The sequence below is a fragment of the Rutidosis leptorrhynchoides genome, chromosome 6, assembly GCF_046630445.1.
Source record: "Rutidosis leptorrhynchoides isolate AG116_Rl617_1_P2 chromosome 6, CSIRO_AGI_Rlap_v1, whole genome shotgun sequence".
In the NCBI taxonomy this organism is placed as follows: Eukaryota; Viridiplantae; Streptophyta; class Magnoliopsida; order Asterales; family Asteraceae; genus Rutidosis; species Rutidosis leptorrhynchoides.
This window is the reverse complement of record NC_092338.1, coordinates 339716786-339732227: the sequence shown is the minus strand read 5'-3', so window position 1 is coordinate 339732227 and position 15442 is coordinate 339716786.

Sequence of the window (15442 nt, the reverse complement as noted above, 5' to 3'; positions counted from 1 at the left end):
TGCGTGACCTTGGCCAGTGCGTTTAGCTCTCATTCGGCCTTCCATACTTAAAGGTTCCAGATTTTCCATGATTGAATTTGTTGAATCTGAATCACTAGAGGATTCTGATTTAACGGTTGGTTCCTCAACAATCTCTGTTTGAATGATTGGTGGTTTCATACGAAAGATTAATGGTTCAGGATCTATTAATTGTCCCTGAATATTCTCCGGATTCTCAATTGTGAGGTCGGGTTCAAAAAATGGATTATCGGAAATTTGAATTGGAGTACTTGGTCGACTGGATGACGATTCTAAAGAAAAATCAACGGCGACAATATTTGCTAGATGTCTTGATCCAGTTACAGGTGGTGAACGTACAAAAGGTGGTGAACGTTTTGCTTGGTGCATTCACTGAATATCCTATTAGTTTTTAAAAAGAAAGAAAAATTATATAAGTTATCAAATTAATAGACTTTTCTGATTTTGCCCACGTTTCGAATAGCCAAAAGATGCAGCAGAAGGGCAGGATTCGTTTGGTCTCAATATAATTGAGTACTGTTTGGCTCCAATAACCCGGTCCACATACAAATCCAACTATTACTATGAACCAGAAAATTTTAATGTCTATCAATTTAACCACTTAAAATAAATTTTCGTTTGAAATTTAAAGAAATATTAGATAAGAAATAGAGAAAATTCTAAGTCCTAAAAACTAGAATGGCGAGAAATAAGAGAGAAAAAGAGCGCGTCGAAAAACGTCGAAAAATAAAAAGGCAAAAAATAATAGGCGTCGAAAAATAAAAATAAGAAAGTAGCGCGTCTAAACTTAAAAAGGCACTAAAAACTAAAAATTAAAAGTTGCGTCTAAAAATATTAAAGCTTAATAGAAAAACTATATCCCAAATGGCAATATCTTAAAAAGGTACTAAAAACTTAGAACAGCGTCGCAAAATTCTAAAGCACCTAAATCATAGTCTAAAGAAAAAGAACTTAAGGGATTTTACGGCAAAGCCTAAAAATCTAGAAGTAAAAATAACTATGGCAAAAACTATGACTTAAAACTAAATACGAGCGAAAAATACAAAAATTACGCTAAAACGAATAAAAAGATACAAAATATAAAAAATATACTAAAAGTTGTAAAAAGTACAATTTTTATAAAAATATTATTTTTATATAAAACTATTAATTTTATATATTTAATAAAACTTAATATAACTTAAAAATACAAATTAAATAAAAACTAAAACTAATTAATTTAAAATTAAAACCTAATTAATATTAATATTAATATAATTAAACCCAAATTTCGCATTAAATGAGTACCAGGTTTGACCTGTCAGAGGACCTCCGCGAGTGCGGTATGGTCCAGTTCAAATTCTCCGCGAGTCGCGGAGGGTTCAATTTCAGCTCAGAAGGGTTCGATTTCTATAGGTTCAGTTTTTTTTTTTTTAAACTTATATTTTTATAAAAAGAACTTGATAAAAACTTTTATTTTTTATTTTTAAATATAGCGTTGCGCTTTCGGCGTTTATGTTCCCCGGCAGCGGCGCCAAAAATACTTGATGTTATGCGAGGTGTATATGAAATAGCTTATATTTTACTAGGAAATACTATTAAATATGATACAATTTTACACAAGATATTTATTTATTTATAGAATGGATATACCTAAACCTTGCTACAACACTTATAGGTAGTGTACCTAATCGTACAGTAGTGTAATTTATAGTAAGTCCAGTTCGTTCCACAGGGATACACTTAAACAAGCTTAACGCTATATTAGTTTTAATCTTATAAAAATACAAATATATATATAAGTAATATTATTAATATAATGGGGGGTTTTTACGTTTTAATGACCGGTTTGTCAATTTTTATAACTTTAGTCGCAGTTAAAACCTAATGTAAAAATATTAAATAATAAATAAAAGACTTAATTTAAAGCGTAAAATAAATAACGATAATGAAATTGCGATAAATAAAATTGCGATAAAATAAACTTGCGATAATTAAAGAGTACGATAATTAAAAGTGCAATTAAATATGAAAATAAATGAATTATATATGAAATAAAAGAATTATGCTTATTTAAACTTCCATAATCATGATGTTTGACGTGTTGATTTTAGTTTATTCCCATGGGTTAATTGTTCTTTGTCCTGGATTATTCAATATGTCCGTCTGGTTTTTGTCCATAACAGTCCATCAGTCATAAATATAAAGTGCGAGCGTCCTCGTCAAATTATCCTTATACCCGAAGTTAAATATTTCAACTAATTGGGGACTTATACTGTAACAAGGTCTTAATACTTTGTTTAATCATTACACCAGGATATCGACTGCGTGTAATCCAAGGTTTTAATACTTTGTTATCAATTATGCCAAGTGTCCTTGTACATAATTTCACCCCTGTTTTAATAATTCCATAGACTATTAATCCATTCCCGTGTCCGGTTAAATGAACGATTATTCGTACATATAAATATCCCGCCCATCGTGTCCGATCGAATGTATATGGTTATTTATAGGGACGTCCAATTGTAAATCTTTATATTAAAATTAACAAACTATCATTTAGTTAAACAAATATAAAGCCCTATTAATAGCCCATAGTCTAATTTCCACAAGTGTCGTTCTTTTGTCCAAACTCCAATTATGGTACAAAACTCAATTACTCAATTTTAATATTTTTAGTCAAACATCACGATTACTTCGACATTAAATAAGCATAATAATAACTTAGCTACGAGACATTAATGAAAATAACATAAACATAACTTACAGTGGGTGTTATTAGCGTAGTGGTACACGGACAGAGTTTCGACTTACAAAACCTTAAAACATTCGACTAATCTATCCTTATTATTATCACTAACTTAAAATTAAAATTACAAATTGAGATTACGATTTGGAGTGATACTTGATACATAAAAATGGGGAAAGAAAAATATCTATAAAATATAAAAGGTATATATAAATCGTCGAAATGCATGTTCTTTTATAGGCAGAGAGTGCTCCGCGAGTGCGGCCTTTTTGGGCTTTCAAACTCCGCGAGTGCGGAGGTCGTGATTCCAGCTCATCCAAGTTTAGATCTTAGTCTGCCGACGGATTTTATTATAAATATAATATAAATATATAATTTATATAATTAATTATATATTATATTATATTTATATACATAATTAATTTATAATTTTCGATCCGTTGCGTCGTACGTTGAAAGTTGGTTCATGTCTCGGTTCCGGATTTTCGAACGTCCTTTCGTATAATTTAATATCTTGTACTTTACATTTTGCGGCTTGTACTCTTGTAATTTTGAGACGTTTCTCATCAATAATTGGAACCACTTTGATTGTACTTTGTACTTTTGAGCTTTTTGGTCGTTTGCGTCTTCAATTCATCGCATCTGTCTTTTGTCTTCACCTTTTATTATTTAAACGAATATCACTAGTGAATAGAACAATTGCAACTAAAAGCTTGTCTTTCTTGAGGGATAATGCTATGAAATATATGTTCATTTTTAGCATTATCATCCATCAAATTCCAAAGGTTTGCAGGCAGTGAATTCTTTGTAGGTGCATCCTACACGATTTCTTGCGCCGTTAGCTGCATTGCTAGATTCAGAGTTATTGTTGGTATGTAGCGCAGCCTGTACTGCGGCTATGTTTACAGCAAGAAAGGTACGAAATTCCTCTTCGCTCATATTCATGGTGTGTAGAGTAGTCGGTGCCATTTCCTTCAAAATAGCCAACTGAATCGAGTTAATCATACAGAATATTAAGAGTAGTCAATAGTATTTCGTAGCATAATATGAACTCATTTATAAAAGCTTTTTCTTCATATTAGCGTTTTATAAGTTTAAATTCAGGTACTACCTACCCGTTAAGTTCATACTTAGTAGCTAATATACAATTCAACTACTACAATTCCATATGAAAAAACTGATTATAATAATATATCACATACAAATATTCTTCAAACTTACAACTTCGCTATATTACATATAACATGAAATATAGTACACTATGGTACAGGACAGTTTTGAAGATAAATCTAGTTAATACGCAAGTTGTTCAGCAAAGGAAATAAAGACACGTAATTCATAGGTCCAGAAACAAGTCATGCATTCTGGTTTTACTAAGACGACTTCCCATCCTTGGTCTTGTGGAAAATAACCGTTATGACCATTGGCTAGGCAGCATGTTGTAATGTCGTCAAAAAGACGAGGGTTTCGTAATGTCCAACAGCCCCGTAATAATCTAAAAACCTTGTTTCTCACCCCAACTACTGAATCCGTCACTTGTCGGAAGGTTTTATTTAAAAGATGCAATCCGATGTTATTTTTCTCACTTTGGTAAGAAGCGAACATCACTAACCCGTAAGAATAACATGCTTCGTTATGTTGCATGTTAGAAGCTCTTTCTAATTCACAAAATCCTATGTTGGGATATGTTGAGTCAAAATAGGTTCTTAACCCGTAGCGTAAAATTGCATTTGGGTTCCCCGCATTTAATGCTTTAAAGAAAACACGGCGTAACTTACGGTCTCCCCAATGTGATATACCCCACCTATCAAAGGAAAGCCTTTTATAAACTAAGGCATTTTCGGAAAGTCTTTCAAATGTTTGACAAGTTAATTTCGCCATAACTAAATGTGCTGATGAATTCTGACCGACTCTAGACAAGATTTCCTCAATCATATCCTCTGGTAGGTCTTCTAAAATATTCAGTTGTCTACCCTTAACATCCATTTTGTTTTTATACTGTAAAATAGACAAGGATTAGATTCGTAAAAGATAATTAACAAACAATACAAGCAATTTTTACATAGAACATAAAAGTACAAGCACAGTACAATACATATAATACACAACATGATTACAACCCTCTAATCTGAATCACTGGTTTCTTTTTCTTCGGACTTGGTTCGTTTTCCTAATTTCCAAGGTATATATGATGTTCCTCTAATACGAGCCGTCGTTTTCCATAATGGTTTAGAAAAACCTGGTGGTTTAGAGGTTCCCGAGTCATTGTTACATTTTAGGAAATACGGATGTTGTCGATACATATAAAGTTCATCGGGGTTGGAATCGGGTTTCTCTATTTTTATACCTTTTCCCTTATTATTTTCTTTCGCTTTATTAAATTGGGTCGAGGTAATTTCTATAACATCATCGGAATCCTCATCGGGATCCGATTCATCGGAAAATTGGTAATCCTCCCAATATTTTGCTTCCTCAGCGGAAACACCATTGACCATTATTAACTTTGGTCCGTTGGTTGAGGATTTTCTTTTATTTAATCGATTTACTATAGGTATCAATATTTCTTCCTCCGGAACCTCTTCTTCTTCTGGTTCCTCCTCTTCCGATTCCTCCTCTTCTGGTTCCTCTTCTTCCGGTTCCTCCTCTTCCGGTTCCTCCTCTTCCGGTTCCTCTTCGGGAATTTGTGAATCTTCTCAAAATATATTTGATTCTTCATTATTATTAGGTGAATCAATGGGATTTGTACTAGAGGTAGACATCTATCACACAATATCAAACACGTTAAGAGATTAATATATCACATAATATTTACATGTTAATAATATATAGTGTCCAACAAAAAAAATGTTAAGCAATCGTTTTTGAAGAAAAACACGGTCGAAGTCCAGACTCACTAATGCATCCTAACAAACTCGGTAAGACACACTAATGCAATTTTCTGGTTCTCTAAGACCAACACTCGGATACCAACTGAAATACAGTTGGGGACAACCACCGTCCCACCCAGTGCCTTCCCAGCTAACCGCCTGGTGACCACTGAGTGTACCTCAGATACTGATTTTAGGGCCTGCCTCTCGGCTACTGCCAACCCTCGTAAGGGATCGCAAGGAGTAAGAGCCAATGCTTCGTCACAGGTAACACTGTGAGAACCTCCTTTACGACTAACCCGCCACACATGGACGGCGTTATACCAGCTCTGATACCAACTGAAATGTCCAGTTCATATTGATTATAAACGTTCCATATTAATTGATTTTATCGCGAGGTTTTGACCTCTATATGAGATGTTTTTCAAAGACTGCATTCATTTTTAAAACAACCATAACCTTTATTTTATCGATAAAGGTTTAAAAAGCATTACGTAGATTATCAAGTAATGATAATCTAAAATATATCGTTAACACACGACCATTACCTAATGGTTTACAATAAGAATATATTACATCAAAAATAAGTTTCTTGAATGCAGTTTTTACATAATATCATACAAGCATGGACTCCAAATCTTGTCCTTATTTTAGTATGCAACAGCGAAAGCTCTTAATAATCACCTAAGAATAAACATGCTTAAAACGTCAACAAAAATGTTGGTGAGTTATAGGTTTAACCTATATATTATCAAATCATAATAATAGACCACAAGATTTCATATTTCAATATACATCCCATACATAGAGATAAAATTCATTCATATAGTGAACACCTGGTAACCGACATTAACAAGGTGCATATAAGAATATCCCCTATCATTCCGGGAAATCCTTCGGACATGATAAAAATGAATTCGAAGTACTAAAGCATCCGGTACTTTGGATGGGGTTCGTTAGGCCCAATAGATCTATCTTTAGGATTCGCGTCAATTAGTAGATCGGTTTACTAATTCTTAGGTTACCAAGCAAAAGGGGCATATTCGGCTTCGATCATTCACCCATATAATATAGTTTCAATTACTCGTGTCTATTTCGTAAAACATTTATAAAACTACATGTATTCTCATCCCAAAATATTAGATTTTAAAAGTGGGACTATAACTCACTTTCATAGATTTTTAATTCGTCGGGAAGTAAGACTTGGCCACTGGTCGATTCATGAACCTATAACAAATATGTACATATATATCAAATTATATTCAAAATATATTTACAACACTTTTAATACATTTTGATGTTTTAAGTTTATTAAGTCAGCTGTCCTCGTTAGTAACCTACAACTAGTTGTCCAAAGTTAGATGTACAGAAAAAAATTGATATATATTATCTTGAATCAATCCACGACCCAGTGTATACACGTCTCAGGCTAGATCACAACTCAAATTATATATATTTTTGGAATCAACCTCAACCCTGTATAGCTAACTCCCACATTACTGCATATAGAGTGTCTATGGTTGTTCCAAATAATATATACACATGGGTCGATATGATATGTCAAAACATTTGCATACGTGTCTATGGTATCCTAAGATTACATAATATATTAGAATACATGTATAATACAATATAAGTTAGCTAGGATATGATTAATATAGATTTGTTACCAATTTTCACGTAGCTACAACAAGATAAATTATCCAATCTTGTTTTACCCATAACTTCTTCGTTTTAAATCCGTTTTGAGTGAATCAAATTGCTATGGTTTCATATTGAACTCTATTTTATGAATCTAAACAGAAAAAGTATAGTTTTATAGTCGGAAATATAAGTTACAAGTGGTTTTTGTAAGAGGTAGTCATTTCAGTAGAAAGAACGACGTCTTGATGACCATTTTGAAAAACATACTTCCACATTGAGTTTAACCATGATTTTTGGATACAGTTTCATGTTTATAAGAAAAATCATTTTCCCAGAAGAACAACTTTTAAATCAAAGTTTATCATAGTTTTTAATTAACTAACCCAAAACAGCCCGCGGTGTTACTACGACGGCGTAAATTCAGTTTTACGGTGTTTTTCGTGTTTCCAGGTTTTAAATCATTAAGTTAGCATATCATATAGATATAGAACATGTGTTTAGTTTATTTTAAAAGTCAAGTTAGAAGGATTAACTTTTGTTTGAGAACAAGTTTAGAATTAACTAAACTATGTTCTAGTGATTACATATTCAAATCTTCGAATAAGATAGTTTTATATGTTTGAATGGAATGATATTATGAACATCATTACTACCTCAAGTTTAGTAGGTAAACCTACTGGAAGTGACAAGAAATGATCTAGCTTTAAAGTATCTTGGATGGCTTGAAAGTTCTTGAAGTAGAATCATGACACGAAAACAAGTTCAAGTAAGATTATCACTCGAATTAAGATAGTTATAGTTATAGGAATTGAATATAAGTTTGTATATGAGTATTACCTTGATTTAGAATGATATCTTACTGTAAACAACAAGAATTTCTTGAGGTTGGATGATCACTTTACAAGATTGGAAGTGAGCTAGTAAACTTGGAAGTATTCTTGATTTTATGAAACTAGAACTTGTAGAATTTATGAAGAACACTTAGAACTTGAAGATGGAACTTGAGAGAGATAAATTAGATGAAGAAAATTGAAGAATGAAAGTGTTTGTAGGTGTTTTTGGTCGTTGGTATATGTATTAGATATAAAGGATATGTAATTTTGTTTTCATGTAAATAAGTCATGAATGATTACTCATATTTTTGTAATTTTATGAGATATTTCATGCTAGTTGTCAAATGATGGTTCCTGATAGTGCTCCAAATGAACATATATTTAGTAGCAATATCCTCCCAATATGTAAAATATTTAGTTGTAATTTTCCTATTTTAAGTTGTAACCGTTTATACTAAATAAGTGCGAAGACAAAAGGCGAAAACGATGATTTGAAGACGCAAATGACCAAAAAGCTCAAATGTACAAGATACAATCCAAGTGGTTCAATTTATTGATGAGAAATGTCTAAAAATGACAAAAGTACAAGTTGCGGAACGCAAAGTACAAGATATTAAATTATACGAAAGGACGTTCGAAAATTCAGAACCGGGACCTGAGCCAACTATCAACGCCCGACGCAACGGACCAAAAATTATGAGTCTACTATGAACAAGAATATAACATAATATATATATAATTATATAAAATTATATATATTATATTATATAATTAAATATAACGTCGACAAGCTAGCAAACAAAGCAATTGGGCATGGCCGGCCTGGCCATGCGATCGCATGAGATTAACACTGAGAACTCATGCGATCGCATGAGCCTCAGGATCAGACCACATCTTTAAATAGCCAGCCTTTCTGCTCGATTCTTTAACACATATACATATATACTCCTCTGTAATAATATATATATATATATATATATATATATATATATATATATATATATATATATATATATATATATATATATATATATAGTATAGTTTAGTTTTATATTAGATTAGTTTTGGGTTATGCAAAGGTTATTTTACGGGTTTTAAAGTCAGAGCTCTGTCCGTGTAACACTACGCGATAAATAATCAATGTAAGCTATGTTCTTCTTTTTAAATTAATGTCTCGTACTTAAGTTATTATTATGCTTATTTAAGACGAAGTAATCATGATGTTGGACTAAAAATAATTACTAAAAATGGGTAGTTGGGCTTTGTACCATAATTGGGGTTTGGACAAAAGAACGACATTTGTGGAAATTAGACTATGGGCTATTAATGGGCTTTATATTTGTTTAACTAAATGATAGTTTGTTAATTTTAATATAAAGATTACAATTGGACATCCCTATAAATAACCATATACACTCGATCGGACACGATGGGCGGGATATTTATATGTACGAATAATCGTTCATTTAACTGGATACGGAAATGGATTAATAGTCTATGGAATTATTAAAACAGGGGTAAAATTATGTACAAGGACAATTGGCATAATTGATAACAAAGTATTAAAACCTTGGGTTACACGCAGTCGATATCCTGGTGTAATTATTAAACAAAGTATTAAAACCTTGTTACAGTTTAAGTCCCCAATTAGTTGGAATATTTAACTTCGGGTATAAGGATAATTTGACGAGGATACTCGCACTTTATATTTATGACTGATGGACTGTTATGGACAAAAACTAGACGAACATATTAAATAATCCAGGACAAAGGACAATTAACCCATGGGCATAAAACTAAAATCAACACGTCAAACATCATGATTACGGAAGTTTAAATAAGCATAATTCTTTTATTTCATATTTAATTGCACTTTTAATTATCGCACTTTTATTTATTGTCATTGTATTTAATTGCACTTTTAATTATTGTATTTTATTTCGTCGCACTTTTATTTATCGCAATTTCATTATCGTTACTTACTTTACGTTTTAAATTAAGTTGTATTTATTTTTAATATTTTACATTAGGTTTTAACTGCGACTAAAGTTTTAAAATCAACAAACCGGTCATTAAACGGTAAACCCCCTTTTTATATATTATTATATATATTTTGTACAAATATAGTTATTTAAAATATAGTGTGAAATAAGCCATCTCCCTGTGGAATGAACCGGACTTACTAAAAACTATACTACTCTACAATTAGGTACACTGCCTATAGTGTTGTAGCAAGGTTTAGGTATATCCCATCTGTAAATAAATAAATATCTTGTGTAAAATTGTATCGTATTTAATAGTATTTTCCTGCTAAAATTTATAAGCTATTTTATATACACCTCGCATAACTATCAAGTTTTTGGCGCCGCTGCCGGGGATCCGGCGAAACACTATATTTTATAAATATATTTGTATATCATTTTTAGAAAAACAATAAAAATATAAAAAGAAAAAAAACCAAAAATATAAAAAGAAAAACAAAAATTTATATATTTTTAAGAGTTTGTTAAAAGTTTTATAAAGTTTCTTTATTTTTATTTTAGTTTATAAAAATATAAGTTTTATTTAAAAACATAAAATTAGAAAACAGAAAAAAAAATTAAATAAAAACTCTCGGGCCCGAACACTGTAACAGCCCAACTCCTGGCCTGAAACCCTACCTCATGCGATCGCATGAGATTTTAACTATCAAACCATGCGATCGCATGGCTTGACTTGACAGGCCTGGTAACCTCAGCCGACAGTTTAGGGTTTAAATTAATAATAATTATTAATTTTAAAACCCTAATTAGGTTAGATTAGTTATTTATTTAATTTAGTTATTTATTTAATTTGTATTTTTAAGTTTAATTAGTTTTATAAAATATAAAATTAATACTTTTATAAAATAAATAATATAAAAATAATATTTTTATAAAAATTGTATTTTCATAAACTTTAGTTTTATTTTTATATTTTGTACCTTTTTAATCGTTTTAGTGTAATATTTGTATTTTTCGCTCGTACTTGGTTTTAATTATAGTTTTTGCCTTAGTTATTTTTACTTCTAGATTTTTAGGCTTTGCCGTAAAATTCCTTAAGTACTTTTTCTTTAGACTAAGATCTAGGTGCTTTAGAATTTTGCGACGCCATTTTTATATTTTAGTACTTTTTTAAGATATTGCCATTTGGGATATAGTTTTACTTGTAAGCTTTAATATTTTTAGACGCAACTTTTAATTTTTAAGTTTTTAGTTCCTTTTTAAGTTTCGACGCGCTACTTTCTTATTTTTATTTTTCGACGCCTATTATTTTTCAAACTTTTATTTTTCGATGTTTTTCGACGCGCTTCTTTTTCTTTCTTATTTCTCGACGATCTAGTTTTTAGGACATAGAATTTTCTATTTCTTCTCTAAAATTTCAATAACGACAAATTATTTTAAGCGGTTAAATTGATAGACATCCAAATTTTCTGGTTCGTAGTAATAGTTGGATTTGTTAGTGGCTGAGTTGTGAGCTTCCGATTTAAAGGGTTCTGGCTCCCTGCTGCATCTATTGGCTATTCGAAACGTGGGCAAAATCAGAAAAGTCTATTAATTTGATAACTTATATAATTTTTAGTTTTATAACTAATAGGATAATTAGTGAATGCACCACATTGTAGCTAAAATTTGACCATCGCAATAAAATGAAAATTTTTGAAAACAAGGCTATGGAAACTCTTTTTGATATCCAAAATCAATTAAATCAATACTCTCAAACGGGTGCTGATGACAATTTGTTCGGTCAATCTTGGATCACGAATGACGAAACAATAACTGGTTGTGAAATATATGGAGTTTATCACTCAACATGGGAATGTTATTATTACGTACCTATGGATAATTACGCACCCATGGAACCTGAATGGAACGATTATGAAGAATACAATTCATATTGGGATTATTCCCAAGAATATTTCCAAACTCAACAACCAGTAGACGAGGAAAATTATGTGTCTGAAAATCTTTTAGACAATATGAAAATCAAACTCGAAGAACTCGAAGCTCAAAATGAACAAATGAGAGAGTTTATAAATCGGCAAGCTGAAACTCTATCAGATTACACACCTGTTGATCTGAGGAGTATTGTGCAAGAAAATCTCATATCATCGAATTTTGATGAATTCGAGAGCTCCGAAATCACCAATTATCCCGATGATACTTTTTATTTAGCTTTACCAATTTCAAAACATATCGACACATTAGCCTCTACCAACGAAATCATCGATCCATCAATGGATGAAGAAGAAGTAAGGGTGACAAATTGGTACTCTTGGGAAAATGATAACGTTGAAAATTTTACCCCAGAGACCAAAATGGTGGGACCGATAAGTACCATTAATGAAGAAGAATTTGCTTCGATCCCAAAATTCACCATTCCACAACCTTCCAACCCAATATTCTCAATAGACGAGTCATCTACCAAAGATGAACTACAAGCTGTAATAGATATTGACACCTCGAATTTCACCCAATTGGGTAATAGAAGTGAAAACTTTGATCCCGAGAATAAAAGGAAGGAAATGTTAGGAATTGTCCACCCTATAGAAATATGTATGTCGGTGTATATAGATCCATTTGACCAAGAACCAGAAAAGAGACATATCCATTTACTAAAAGCTACACTTAAAAAAGAATTAAGTAGTGACGATCGGGTGGGTCTAAACTTTAAACCCATTGATATATTTTATACCACCCGAGATGTAAATAACTGGCTCACTATTCTAATTCGTGGAACTTATTCTACCGACTTCACATGTCGTCAGCTAAGTGTGGGGAAGTCTAACCCCACTTAACGTTAAATTAGGGGTTCGGGTTAGTGCATAACTCGTTAATAAAAATGCATGATGAGTTAGGGTAAAAGACGTATTTTTAAAAATTAGCAAACAGTTCAGAAAAGCAACCATTTTTGAAGAAAAACATGGGTGATAAAACAAGAAGGAATGAACGATGAGGCGCGCCATCTATCATTCAACGAGCTTTGTAATTACAAACTGGGTATTTTCAATCACTTTTCTACACTAATCACCCTCATGAATTTATAATTAGAGTCTGATTTCATGCAAATGAGGGCATTGCATGATCTCAAGTGTAGGGAAGGGTTATAAATTCTCTCGGGTTTATACTTGGCTTATTTTCTAAATATTGTGAAAATTTTATAATTTTTCAACTAAATGAATTCAAAATCATGTTTATACATATTTATGAACGATAAAACTAGGTGTTAATTCCGAAATTATCGTTACCTCGAAAAGGACATAAATTGAGAAACACCCTAAAACGCTTGAATTCATTTAAAATGGAATTAAGGAGAAAAAAAGGCAAAGAAAGAAACTAAGTGTGGGGAGAATGTACCAAGTTATTCAATTAAAAACTATCTATCACATGTTTTTGTAAAGTTATTGCAGGTGCTTTTATTTTGGACTAAATTAACTGGTTTACCCGATTTACTATAAGAAAGATGGATCTACACGATGAATCAATTCCATCATTAAAAGGAAGTAAAGTCTTCCGAAAAAGAAACGCGCTTCTTGATATAGGTCATGAAGTTGTCGTCCAGACCAGCTGTAGGTTGACGAAAAATCTAGAAAAGTCATCACTAAAATCAGCAGGAAATCCACGGACCTCAGCATCAAACAGGGTCGCCATGTGGTCAGACTTATCCTAACCATGAGAGGATCTGTCTCGTAAAATGGGGAGGGTGCCGTGTAAATTAACTTGATAAGACTAATGAATCAGAACCCCAGAAAAAGATAATCTCCTTAAAGATTAAAAATCAGCATTTAAACCTGATATTACTCAATCCTTGAGATTGACCTTAAAGATTGAGAATTCAAACTCATGGAATTCGATGATATCTAAACTCGAGCTTGAACGAGAAAATATTTTGATCAAAATTACAAACCGATTTGTTTTCTAAAAACCCATTTTCAATGCGTTCATTACCATTGAACGTAAAATCCTAGGAATTCACCTGGAATTCATTAGGTCACCTGAACCAAATCGGGTGTCAACCGTAAGAACGGTGGTTGCATAGCATGGTCAAAGACAGGACCTTGTACCAGACCAGAAAATTATAAGGGTGAGCTTTACTATTGCTCCTACAAAGGATAATAATTGCGTCTGACATGTTATAGACCATAATTAAAAGCATGTCAGGGGACATTGCCTTAACAGTTGCTTGTTCAATGCTTTCCTTTACAACCGGACGGTAGTTTATCGAAAGGTAATATTCGGAGCAAGTATACTGGACGTGTTGCTTTCCTAATACAAGGTTAGCAAGTGGGTGACACAAAACCATAAGTTTTGAGCTAAAATTTTCAAATCTGAAACCCACAAAACCCACAAAAATAATTTGCAAACACCAGTGAAGGGTTATTCTAGAAAACTTATCTAGGGTAAAAGCTAGAATGAATTTTCAAAAGATCAAATGTTTTCATAAAGATCCAATTTCCTTAAGGATCTAAATTTTAATAGTCATGTGGGACTGTAAACCACACCGTTACTATCATTATTTATACCGCCGTATCAAAATCACTAATGTATAAAGTGTGAAGAATAAAGAAGTGATTCGTGTGATTTAATTTCAAGTTCTGTATTGCTTGAGGACAAGCAACGTTCAAGTGTAGGGATATTTGATAGTGCTCCAAATGAACATATATTTAGTAGCAATATCCTCCCAATATGTAAATTATTTAGTTATAATTGTCCTATTTTAATTTGTAATCGTTTATACTAAATAAGTGCGAAGACAAAAGGCGAAAACGACGATTTGAAGACGCGAATGACCAAAAAGCTCAAATCTACAAGATACAATCCAAGTGGTTCAATTTATTGATGAGAAACGTCTAAAAATGACAAAAGTACAAGTTGCGGAACGCAAAGTACAAGATATTAAATTATACGAAAGGACGTTCGAAAATCCGGAACTGGGACCTGAGCCAACTATCAACGCCCGACGCAACGGACCAAAAATTATGAGTCTACTATGCACAAGAATATAATATAATATATATATAATTATATAAAATTATATATATTATATTATATAATTAAATATAACGTCGACAAGCTAGCAAACAAAGCAATTGGGCATGGCCAGACTGGCCATGCGATCGCATGAGATTAACACTGAGAACTCATGTGATCGCATGAGCCTCAGGATCAGACCACATCTTTAAATAGCCAGCCTTTCTGCTCGATTCTTTAACACATATACATATATACTCCTCTGTAATAATAATAATATATATATATATATATATATATATATATATATATATATATATATATATATATATATATATATATATATAGTGTAGTTTTATATTA